The sequence below is a fragment of the Notolabrus celidotus genome, chromosome 10 (genome assembly GCF_009762535.1).
Source record: "Notolabrus celidotus isolate fNotCel1 chromosome 10, fNotCel1.pri, whole genome shotgun sequence".
NCBI classification, from domain to species: domain Eukaryota; kingdom Metazoa; phylum Chordata; class Actinopteri; order Labriformes; family Labridae; genus Notolabrus; species Notolabrus celidotus.
The window spans coordinates 28,892,070-28,905,396 of NC_048281.1; the positions used below are offsets into that span (position 1 = coordinate 28,892,070).

General features: G+C 40.5%; 1 protein-coding gene across 1 annotated transcript in view; it reads left to right on the forward strand.

Annotated features, from left to right (window-relative positions):
• The first annotated feature begins 3,373 nt into the window (after nucleotides 1-3,373).
• znf385b (zinc finger protein 385B) overlaps nucleotides 3,374-13,327 on the forward strand; it is a 77,944-nt gene continuing 67,990 nt past the window's right edge. The window contains exon 1 of the mRNA XM_034693341.1: nucleotides 3,374-3,585. The gene's annotated coding sequence lies outside the window, so the exon portion shown is untranslated. The remainder of the gene's footprint in view (nucleotides 3,586-13,327) is intronic.

Here is a 13,327-nt window from a genome sequence, read left to right on the forward strand (position 1 = left end):
TGGATGATTTTATTTGTCATGGATAAGTGCTAGCGCTAATTAGCATAGCCACATAGCTATATGTTCATAGCTGTAGCTGTAGCTGTAGCTGTGTACCAAGACACACGTCGACATACTGACAAATAAAACAACAAGAAACACTAAATCTGTGACCAATCCTTCATAAAAGGTCCTGCTGCCTTTCTGGCAGAGGTCGGTGTTACTCCCCACGTCTGCAGATTTGAAGATCTAGTGGATGATGTTTATTTATCATGGATAAGTGCTAGCGCTAGTTAGCATAGCCACATAGCTACATGTTCGTAGCTGTGTACCAAGACACACGTCGACATACTGATAAATAAAACAACAAGAAACACTAAATCTGTGACCAATCGTTCAGAAAGGTCCTGCTGCAGGCGCCTCTCCGTCAGGATCAGATTCAGAGGGTTGAAGTAACGCGATCTCTGAGCAGCCGTGTATATTCAGCCAACATGTAAACATTAGATCAACGTGCTGGAGAGCCGAGGCACATCCACTTCCGGAGGGGGCGTGGTCAGAGGGAAAACATAGTGTTCTGATGAGGAATGAAGAAGAGGACTTTTCAGGCATGCCAAAATCTGATTTCAAAGTGTTTTTTTGAGCATAAACTTTAAAGACATGTTTTGGGGACCTCTTAGACCAATATATATTGATGAAAAAAGCGTGATATGTCCCTTTAACATACATTGTTGATGTTCTGACCAAGCGGCAACCTCCGGTCCGCTTGAGGCTGGCTGCAGGAGTACTGGAAATCACATACACACCAATTCAAAAAAGCCGATCTTTACAGCAGAAATAAACATGTTTACAGCCTGGTTCACAAGATGAGTGTAGTCTGGATAGCTAATTTCTAGATTGGCTCACACTTTTAGGGGGGTGAATTTTTTTCTAACGCTGCAATTTCAAAGATATTGAGATTACAAGTCTTCCAATGAGAGGCACAGCTGACTTGATTGACAGGCAGGAACACTGTAGCTGTTGGCAAGGAGGCTCAAAGCCCGCCTCTTTACATCACACTCGCTCGACAGCAGCAATATGGCTGCCGCTGACGATTGGCCTCAAAACTGCTCTTCAGAAACAGATGGGTAAAGTCACAGATACTACGTCCATATTTTATACAGTCTATGGTGCAGGCATGAAATATAAATACATGGGTGTTCATAGTTGCAGCTTGTCTTATTAACTTATATATAAATGAGGTTTCTTGAAGAGATAAAATATAACCACCAGACTCTGCAGTCCCCTTCAGTTAGATGGACCATTTTAGTGACTTTCAGCATGTTGTTGTTTTTTACAGCCTGCAATTTTTGATTCACTCAAACAGCTTCACTTCTTTAGTAAAAATGTGATAAAAGTACATTGCCTTTACAGCACAGAGCTGAGAACAACAAAGTGAAGGACTTGCTGAGCAGAGCTCAACATTTTGCAGCTAGAGAGCAACATGTGCATTTCAGGGCCTGGTGGAGACCAAAAACAGAGCCTAAAGAATGCTGGATCGAGTGCTTAACATGCAGGGTTTGCTAACAAAGCTTGGTTTAACTGCTCTCTACGTAGCCTAAACTCAGTAGCTGCAAGTTTAAGGTCATTTATGTGTCGAGTACACATTTTTCTTGCTAGTGTTGTATGTATGTTTTCCGTCTTGTTTGTGAAGCACTTTGTGACTAAGTGTTTTTAAAGTTCTGTTTTAAGTTTTACCCACCAACTAACTTACATCATCATCAAGTGGGAAATTAAACTTTCTGGCTTAAGTAGAAAAAGTTCTCCCTCATTGGTTGTAAGGTCAAAGTTCAGATCTCTGATCAGATTCTGTTTGATGTTCTGTTTTTTCAGACTCCTCCGTTCTGTCCACTCATGACTCAGTCTGATTATTAAAGTCTGCTCCCATCATTATTTTAAATTAAACCAACATTTTATGGAGGAATTGATTGATTTCACTGGGATCTCTTTGATCAAAAGATTCTTTAGACTTGCATTTTCTTTTACATCGAGCTCAAACTGGATAAACTTCAAAACATGTACTTCCCACTCAAATGCCCCCCAGGTTTGAGTTGAACTAGCGAAGTGTTCTTAAATACAAAAGTTAGCCTGCTACTGCAGCTCAATCTGACAATGCTCTTCTATTAGAGAAAATGTGATGTAATGCCATTTGGGGGGCTGGGGGGGGCATCTCTATGTTTTCCAGAGAAAAACATGATCCAATGCTCTGAAGTCGTGCCCTCGAGTGGAGAAAACATGATCCATGGCCTTCTAGAAGCTTAGCCAGTGGAGAAAATATGCAGTGCCCTTCCAGGAGAGAAAACGCAATGAAGTTCCCTCTTGTATTCTCTCCTAGTAGAGGAACTGTGATGCATTGCCCTCTATTTGCATTTGCATTAGAAAAATATGATACTAGCCCTATAATGTGCCCATCCAAATGAGAACACATAATATATTGCTCTCTATAGTGTGCTGCTGCCCCCCTGGCACCCCACCCTATGGTGCTCTTCTAAAGAGAAATGTAATGAAGTGCCCTTTACAGTGACCTCCTTTGTGATGAAACATGATGAAATGCCTCTCAGTGAAACAAAGGTGATAAAGTGTCTGTCCAATGAAGTGCCTGTTTAGTGGAGAAACATCGCAGTGCCATATATGATACCCACACAGTTTGGCTAAATGATTATAAGCTGTAAGTTGTGTGTTTTATCACCTTTTTTTTCTCCTCACAGCCGTGGCGTAGTAATTTTCTAAAGCTGGGTCACATAATAAAGGGGATTGGTTGCTGTTTGGTCATGAATGAATCACATTTTCAAAGAGAAGATACGAAACGCTTCATGTCTAGCTGCTGGGGGACTGTGAAATGATCCTTTAACCTGACACCTGAACAGGTGAGTTGACAGTGAAAACAGAGGGAGGTGAAAATATTGAGCCCTCCTGAGAACAATGTGTGTGTCACGCAGCCAGTATTTACAGTATTTTTTAAACAAGATTTTATCCCCCTTTTGCCAACAGCAAAACCTCTGGACACACACACACACACACACACACACACACACACACACACACACACACACACACACACACACACACACACACACACACACACACACACATGCACTCAGGTAACAAGCTTGGTTTAGAAAGCCTATTTTTTCCCTCATAAATCAATCCAATTCTTTATTTTTATTGGAAGCAATTTAATCCCATCTCTCTCTCTCTCCTCTCTCTCTCTCTCTCTCTCTCTCTCTCTCTCTCTCTCTCTCTCTCTCTCTCTCTCTCTCTCTCTCTCTCTCTCTCTCTCTCTCTCTCCCTCCGTGTGGCGCCTGCGCAATCGCACCGCTCTGCTCTCAGTGCGGCGAACAGCGCGCGGTTCTCCGCTGATCCCACAGAGTTGCTCAGTGTCCGGATACCTGATGGATGCAATGACCGCTGACTGATCCAATGAAGACCTGCAGTGAGGAAACACAGACCCAGTCTCAGTATCGATTACTGATTAGTGATCTGCAGCAGGTGCGTGCGTAAGCGGAGTTCAGCGCTTTAAACCTACAGGACTGTACTTTCTTCATCCATTCATCACCTACTCCTCCTCCGGTAAGTCACCTTCCTCCTCCTCTTTTTTTCTCTTCATCACCTGTATCTTTCACCTCATTTTCCTCCTCTTCCTCGTCTTTGTTTTAAATTGTATTCATGCAAGTTGAAGGTAAGGAGACGAGCAGCAGAAGCTTAAATCCAAAAATGTTCCGGAGGCGCAGCGTCCGTCTGTCCGTCATTTGTTGTCCGGATCGCTTTGAAGCTGGAACATTAACTCTGACACCTCACCAAGTGTCCATCTGGGGTTTTCTATTCTTTCCGGACGATGTATAACACTTTGTGTTTGTCTGCACTTTGCGTCTCTGTTGGTTCCTGTCCTCAACAGTTTCACTCTGTCGCTGAAATCCAGTTTGACTTCAGTCTCAGTCAGACGAACAGTCCTGAATGAGCAAGCTGTGTGAGTGACACCAGGGGTCCAAAACTACAGCTGTCAGGTTATAGAGTATGACATAGGCTGAGATATGTCCTTCTTAAACATGGCAATGTGTCATGATAATGAAAAGTGTCATTAAGACTGCAGTACATATTTATTGTATGGTGGAAGAAGTAACCTATTCAGAATTATTTCTACCTTATAGGATGAAAAGAGTAAAAATCTGGTAGCCAAATTGGTTCATTATGATCATAGTGAACGTACCTAAAGAATAAAAGGTATCATGTTATAATGGTTATAATAATGATGGTAAATGTATATTGTTGTAATAATAATGTGTAGTACCAAGTGAAAAGATGGACTATAACTAAAAAACAGACTTTTGTGCTGATTATAATTTATTAATATGCCTTTTAATTACTTAAGGTCATTGCTGGACATGTGCAGTATTGTAACTGCTCTCTTCTTTTTATTTTTCTTCTTATGTTGTTGCTCCATTTTTGTTCTGTATTTTCTGTGGTGTCTTGTAAGTCCATATGGGCTGGGCACCTTTTCAGTGCATGACACGATGAATAATACATAAAATAAACTAAACTAATATGAAATCATATGATAAGTAACCACAGGCTGAAGTTAAATGTTTAAACTTTTGTATTTATTTCCTCCAAAATAAAGTAGAGAAGCAGTTTAAAGTAGATTAAAGTCAAGTGCTACATAGAAATACTTGAGACTGTGCAGATGCTTCACTTGTGTGTGGTGGATTCAAGCACATTTCATTCTTTAATCCTTTACTTTTAATCAGTAATTCAAAATATCTTCAATTTGAACTCAGAACTCAAACTGTAATGAGGTATTTTTAAAGTGTTTTTTAGTTTGTAGTGTTTTTATAGTGTTCTACAGTTAATAAGTAAAATAGGCCTGAATTTGCTCCTAATCACCGCATCTCTCTTTTTAGCTCTCCCCTCTTTGTCTTTCAATTATTTCTTATCTTTTATTTTTTAAGAATAATTCTAAGTCTCATTGTTTCAGTACTTCTCACTTGTACAGCTGCTATCTGTTAATTAATCAAATAACAGATTGATATAAAACTCATATGCAACTTCTCTAACTCCAAACATTAGATGATCCTAAGTTCTCAAACATGAGTATCAGCTGCTTGTTCTTGTCTTATGTCACACTTTTATGTAGTCTGGCTTTTGGACTTTGGAACTACATTTTTTCAGTGTAGCATTTTTATTATAAACCAAACAATTAGACTCTAATCCAGAATAGAAAACAATGCTCAGCCTCCATTTGTTTCCTTCTGGTGAATTCTTCCACTTCAACATAATTATTTTATAATTTCATAAGAATTAAAAATGAAAGCTATAACAGATTTATTTTAGTGGATGGGACAGGCAGACAGGCAGTATAATCTTGCGTATGTAGTGAACATGCTTCATTATTGTCAGATAATCCCTTACAAAGCCCTTGCACAGGCTCGCATACACACACACACACACACACACACACACATACACATACACACACACACGCACACAAACACAAACACAGGGGATTCACCCCGACTAGTCCCTCGTCTCTCTCTCTTTCTGTCATGGAGATGTTGTTAATTTCCACACAGGTGACAGTTTGACTGACCCTGTGTGTGGGTCTGTGTGTGTGTTTGTGTTTGTTGCTCAGTCTGATGTTGACCCTGATCAGCTGGACTGTGGTGCCCCCTACAGCTCGACAGAAAGATACCTGAAAACTGGATTGTACAATCTATTATACTTCCTTCTTTCTTTAAAGCATCCTTCTTCCCTCTTTCCTTTCCTCACCTATTACCTCCCTTCCTTCCCTACTTCTACATTTCCTCTTCGCTACTTTCCTGCCCTGCCTTCATTTTTCTCACTTTCCCTTTATGACATGAAAACTGATTTCAGTGATGCATCTCTCCAGCGGTTCATAGAATGAGCAAACCTCCATCCTCCTATCCGTTCCTCTCTTTCCTCCCTTGCTTCCTAGGATAGGAGGTTTCCTGAATCTCCTCGTTTGGTTGTTAGGTCTTCAAACTCGTGTGTCTTAGCCTCTGAGTGTAATTACCTCTAATCCACTTAATTAAAGCAGAAATCTTCTGTTAAAGACAGAGGAGAGAGAGATAAGTGTCTGAGCCTCACATCCAATCAGAGAAAAGAAAGAGACAGAGCTGAGACTGTGCTGGCTCGTTGTTTTGAAACCTCTAAACTCTGGTGATTGATTAGTTGTTGAAGTGTGTCGACAGAGGGGAATAGCAGCCTGCTTCCTGACCTTTTAATGCAGTTGTAAGATTGCCCTTCGTACTGTTTGATCAACTAGACTAGTTAGAATATTAAATGACAACTACTTTTAATGACTTTTTTCACTACTTTTACACTCGTTTTAAGAGAATCCTGACATTCTATTTGATTTACTCTCTTCATGTTTTACCATCCTAACATGATACTGGTCTCCATGCACTGATATTTATATCCTAGAAGACGACACTTAACATTTGTTCGACTGCTTTACTCTGATGCTGCACAGTAGTGTCCTCTTAGATTTTGCTTACCTCTAACTTGTGGTTGCATCTTCTTAACCAATCGTTTTACTGATTCAATCATCTCATATTCAATTTTAACCTGCTGCTGCTGGTAAATTAACTAGTTGCTGACTGTGCTAAGCAGCTCTTGAGCTGCACTGTCCTGCTGCTAGATCATTCTGAGCTGCTATTAAAGTGACATAAACTGCTGTTAGGCTGAATGAACCCGTGAATAGACCACTTTCACCAGCTGTTAGACTGTAAAATACTCATGTAAGACCCTTTTATAATTCAACCCTAATTTAATAGAAGTTGTAATGCTGTTTAAATGTTGATACAAACAGAATTTGATGGTTTGCAAATCACTTAAAGCATTAATTATTGAAAATAATGCAAAGGCAACATATTAAATGTTAAAAACTGAAGGTATTTATTTTGTAAAGATATGTTTTTAGGCATTTATGTCATAAGAAAGCTGGAGAGAGAGGAAATTTGAGGAGTAGAGAGCGGGGGAAGACATCCAGCAAATGGTAGAGGCCCGGAGTCGAACCTGCAACCGCTGCAACGAGGACTATAGCCTCTGTTTGTGGGGCTTGCACTTAGACCGCTAGGCTAACGGCACCCCTAAATTGAAGACCTTTATTGTTTTATCAAAAAGCAATGCTCATTTTAAATTTAGTGTCTACAATATGTTCCAAAACAGTCGGGACAGGGACATGTGATCCATTGTGTTGTATCACCTCTTCTTTTAACAACACTCTGTAATAAATATTTGGGAACCTTGGAGAGCAGTCTCTGGACTTTTGAGAAGTTAAATTATGATTTAGGATCTCAGTTGCTTCACACTTCAGGGTCTCCTTTGTCGTATTTTATGTGACATGATGCACCAAATGTTTTTGATAGGTGTCAAGTCTGGACTGCAGGTAGGTCAGTGAAGTACGTGGATTCTTATACTGTAGAGCCAAGCTGTTGTGCAAAATGTAGTTTGGCATCTTCTTGCTGTTTTACTCAAGGTCTTTCCTGAAACAGGCATTGTATGGATGGAAGCACGTGTTGTCCCATTACCTGTATATAGCGTTGAGCATTAACGGTGCCTTCCCAGATATGTAAGCTACCCATGGCATGTGAACTTATGAATCCTCATACCATCAGGGATGATGGCTTTTGAGCAGACGGCACTATCCAGATGTTCAGTCATACTAACCTACTATTAGACTGTCACATGTTGCTGTGCTTATACCGCCTTATATTTGTGCAACTTTACACTGGGTTGTTGAATTGTACCAGCGTGCAGGGTAGCCAAAGAAATATTCACATGCAGGTTTTAACTCATGATCTTTGCTCATTAGTTTTTAATGCCAATAACTCTTCATAAGACTGACTCACCTGGATCTTGTTCACCTTTATCCTGCTGGTAGATCGATTAAACCTTTTGTTTGACCGTCTTTAATACCTTTAAATGTACTAACCTTTTGTTACACTAATCTGCTGTGAGACCATTTATCCTGTCTTGAGACTGTCGTAACCTGTGGGTAGATTGTACTCACTACTTCTTACCCAACCTGGCTGTTAGACTGTACTAACTGGCCAGTCATGTGGCTATAATGTTGTTAGGATGCTCTTATGAATGCTGGTCTACAGGTGTGTGTGTGTGTGTGTGTGTGTGCAGCTTTGAGTCCACGCCACTGAACTGTTAGTGTGCATTGTCCATTTGTACAGTAAAGGAAGATTTCATTGTACTGTAACACAATCTCTTGTTCTCCTACTCACAAATCAATTTTACCTATTTATAGAGCATGACAACATTACTAAACACTGCGTGTGTGTTTGAATTTGGGAGTGTGTGTGTGTGTGCGTGTGCCAGGACTCCAGCAGTGGGCAGATTGAGGAGCAGCATGTTGTTACGTCAGGACAGATTACTTTGGAAACCTGCAGAGAGAACACTCGGACAAACATGGACGAAGCCCAAACTGTTGTTTCTGTACTAAATGTAGCTCTTTGTGCATCATGTGGGCATGAGAGCGTGTGTGTGTGGGTGTGTGTGTGTGTGTGTGTGTGTGTGTGTATGTGTGTAGAGTGACAGCAGGCAGGTGTAATGAGCTCATCGTAACAACTTTATCACTCCCCTGTTAAAGAAGCGGGGACATGAATGTCACATAAGTATTTAATTAAGCACATGATTAATTCAAGACATTTTTATTGCTGTTTCCAATTTTTACGTCCTTTTACTCACAGATTCATAATTCAAAAGATTTTCAAGTTATTGATTAAAGTTTTGGAAAGCACTTTCGCACTTCTCTTTTGGATAATTAGGTGAGAAGATGGATGCTTTAATGTCTGTACATGGAATATGATGCCAGAGCCAGATGCCGTGTAGCTTAGCTTGGCAGAAAGAACAAGAGACAACTTCATGTTGGAAAAAGAACCCAATGTGGAAATGGAAAAGCTGCATTGTCCACTTGAGGCTGGCTTTAAAAGCCAACAAGCATAAACACACATGTTTAAATGCCAATTTTTACAACAGACATAAACATGTTTACAGCCAGGTACAAAAAACTGTTTGGGTCACTATTTGTAAAAACTGTTTGAGGGATTTATTTTTTTAAAGCTCACTTGTTTTGAATCTGTAAAGGTTACACGTTTTGCATAATTAATGGTGTGACTGACTTGACTGGCAGATAGGCACATTGTTGCTATGGTTGCCAACTGTCCCGTATTATCCGGAACATCCCGTATATTAGGCTAAATTGGTTTGTTTCATACGGGACCTCAATTGTCCCGTATATTGACTATTAACTCTTGTAAATACAGCAGACTGCACTCTACAGATCCTAGATCAGATACAACAGCAGTGGCAGATCATGTGCCAATCACACTGCCTGTCATCCAATCACAGGCCCCCCTCACGCGCATCAGTTTTATACAGCGCCTGCGAAAAAGTGTGGAGAGGATTTTCTCTTTGATGGCCATTAAATAGTCAGACTCAAGAAACAGATGCAGCACAGAGCTGTCAAGTCAAGAGCAGCAAAAAGTATGGAGAAAGTAAAAGTAAATTTGGGGAGTCATACTCCTCTTTTGCATTTAATTTTTCTTTTGTCTGTTTTTTGATGTAAAGAGCCAAATTGTGGTTTCTTTGAGGTTTATTCATATGAGGTTGCATAATGATACAATATGGATTAAAGGGAATATACACACTTTCTGCATTTCCAGTTGAATCAGAATATTAATTGTCCAGATTCTTACTAATCCACCTGCTATAGTTTAATAAACTCCTCTCTGGAAGGGTTGTCAGAACAGATATGGCGGACACAACTCGGGTCTCCTTTTTTTTTACTTTTATTGCACACTGGTACACATCAAACGCACACTTGCCGGCCGAAACTCGGTGGTTAGAAGTTATATGACTCTTAATTAGGTTGTAAACCTGCAATATAAGCACAAAACACAACTCAAAAATAACTAACATAAGTTTACATCAATTCTTGTTTGAAACATCAGCACTGCCAGTATACAATTACTCACCGACAAGACGTACCAGTCCTGATGCTTAACTATGTGAAAATGAAACCAAAAGGATTAACTACGCTTTTTGGTAAGCCCTGCCCACTCCGCACACACAGTTGGGAGACCAGGACACTCCAATCCAATAAAGTCAAGTTAAACTCTCAAGAAAACACCTATCACTTAAACAGAACAATGGTTGCAACTGCTGTAAAGTAATACATTAAAGGTGACATATCACGCTTTTTTCATCAATATATATTGGTCTAAGAGGTCCCCAAAACATATCTTTAAAGTTTATGCTCAAAAAAACACTTTGAAATCCGATTTTGGCATGCCTGAAAAGCCCTCTTCTTCAGTCCTCCTCAGAACACTCTGTTTTCTCTCTGACCACGCCCCCTCAGGAAGTGGATGTGCCTCGGCTGTCCAGCACGTTGATCTAATGTTTACGTGTTGGCTGAATATACACGGCTGCTCAGAGATCACGTTACTTCAACCCTCTGAATCTGATCCTGACGGAGAGGCGCCTGTAGCAGGACCTTTCTGAAGGATTGGTCACAGATTTAGTGTTTCTTGTTGTTTTATTTGTCAGTATGTCGACGTGTGTCTTGGTACACAGCTACAAACATGTAGCTATGTGGCTATGCTAACTAGCACTAGCACTTATCCATGATAAATAAAAATCATCCACTAGATCTTCAAATCTGCAGACGTGGGGAGTAAAACCGACCTTTGTGTTTATTAAGACAGCCTACAACTAGCATGCCTCCCTCCTAAGCTCCTTGTTAGCACACATTTGTGCAGGTAATGAAAAACGGAGGGGGGATTCAGTATTATTTTATACAGTCTATGGGCTGAACAAGCTCCGAGCTCTGACTCCGTGACAGACCGGATATTGTTGTTACGTAACAAAAACACGGAAGTCTGAAACGGCTCGTTTCACACACATTTACAGAAAGGTGGAGAAATCAGAACAGGGGCAGAATGGATTTTTTTCATTCTCGGGGGGTTTGCAGACATGCCAGGGAAACATATTTCAGGTAGAGAACCATTAAAAAGTTGATTTTGCATGATATGTCACCTTTAATATACGCTGAATTCACACATAATGCTCACACCAATATGGCACCGTGCACCTGTCCCTTATTTAGTAGTGAGAAAGTTGGCAACCCTAATTGTAGCTGTTAGCAAGGAGGCTAAAGGCCAGCCTGAACTCTGCCTCTTTGCCTCTTCCTCAGTTGACCAAAAGTTAGGTTAAAACAGAATTTCCAACTGCTGTCTGTGGGCTTCAGAGCTGCATCCATGTTCTTTACAGTCTGTGATAAAGAACAGAAAAAGAAGGTAACAGCTAGCTAAGCTCTGTTTGGATAAAAAAGGCACACCTGTAGCATCATTGGAAGCTAATGATCCAGTATGCTATATCTTGGTTGTCCAATTTCAGAGATACACAAAGGTGAGGACTCTCAAGAGATGAGCGTGGTATCAGTCCAGCTTTAGTTCCTAACACCAACAAAAACTTGTTCTGAACTCAGAAATCATTTCTTCGGCAAAATCTTGGCTCAAGCCGCAAACTGCTCAAATTATTTTTGTGCTCGCTCAGTAGTTCTGTAGTTGTGTAACTGTGTTTCCCCACAGGGATACTTCTGAGACTACTGCAGTACATGTACAGTACTAAGTGTGACTGTGCTAAGCTAGCAAGGTGCTGCCTTCCAAACAGAGTGCTAACAGCTAGCAACATCATTACTCCCATTCTGTCTGCTGTGATTTATGGAGCTACCTGTGTGTCAAGTGTGTAAGCTGGCGTGTGCGCCTGCTCCCCAGGTTGTCCCTAGACTTTGTAATTAAGTTTGCATCATGACAAAGAGGATGTGATGACAATAATCAAACGTGATTGGGTGGTTATTATCAAAACATAATTAGAGCCTGGTCTGAGAGAGGTTAGGAGTGTGTGCAGAGTGTGAAAGGAGAAAAAGAAAGTTGAGTTAGTGTGTGGGAAAGAGAAAGTGCCTGTGTGTGTGTGTGTGTAAATAGGACGGCAGTGATGAAGTGTTTCCTCGCAACTTGTGTCTCTGAGGTATTACACACATACACACTGTGATTGTGAAGGTCACACTGATACACAAATACACACATATACACTCTGCTGTCAGTGTGGAGGCTGCAGGAGGTTTGTCAGTTTCACCTTTGTGACAAACACACAGTCAGACGTCTACAGGAATCGTGCTCCTGTTTTCAGGTTTCAAAAATCAAAAAGTCCACGGTGAACCAACGGAAGAAAGGACAACAGTGGCAGAGTCTCTCCCCTCTCATTGTCTATCAGCTTGTCTTCATCACATGGTGCATTTTGGACTGATGTACTGCGAGGTTGGAAGCCTTCCACTATTCTTATATCTGATAATAAAATACAAAACTACGGCTAGGAACCAGTTAGACAGGCTTAGCATAAAGACCAAAATGTTGGCAAACTTGGCTCATTGGAGATTTGGCACTTGTTAAGGCTTTTGAGTTGGAATTAAGGCCAACGTTGTTGTTTGTAAAGGAATGAAAAAAGGTGGAAAAAAGTGTCAAAGCAACTGAAAAAAATTTAAGAAGCTCAAAGGATTTTATAGAAATCAATATGATATACACTTTGATTTCGGATATCGTATTTAAATGGCATACTGCAAGTGAGGATTTTGTTCCAACCCTTCTGACACCAAAATAAGCAATGCTTTCTTCATAGTGTTTTTGAATACGTCTCAATGCACCTGTGTTTGTCTGTGATTGATTATGTTGTGGAGTCCTCAGATTATGTCATCAAGCAACTACTGCTACATGACATGGTACCTTTCCTATTACAGACTGGAAACGGGGGGGAAACAGTTTACCCGGCTCTATTATCTGTCTTTCCAGACCCAACTCGGTCGAGGCAGATGGCTGTCTTACATGAGTCTGGTTCTGCTCGAGGTTTCTGCCTGTTAAAAGGAAGTTTTTCCTCGCCACTGTAACTAGCTAAATACTGCGATGTGCAATGCTCATGATGGATTAAGGTGAGGTCAGACTGAGTCTTACCCTGTCTTGAAGTTGGGTCATAATTTGACATAGAGTGGTCTAGACCTCCTGTGTTTGTAAAAGCGTCTTGAGATAACGTTTGTTGTGATTTGGCGCTATACAAATAAAGATTGATTGATTGATGGATTGATATTGAAAGGTTACAAAACCCACCTAGTAGCACTTTCAACAACCTGATTAGTATATTTTAGTTTGTATGTTTGATTCATACCAAAGTATGTACAACTATACCCAGAGTTTTTAGTTTTAGGCAGCAGAGACACTTGGAAGTCACTGCG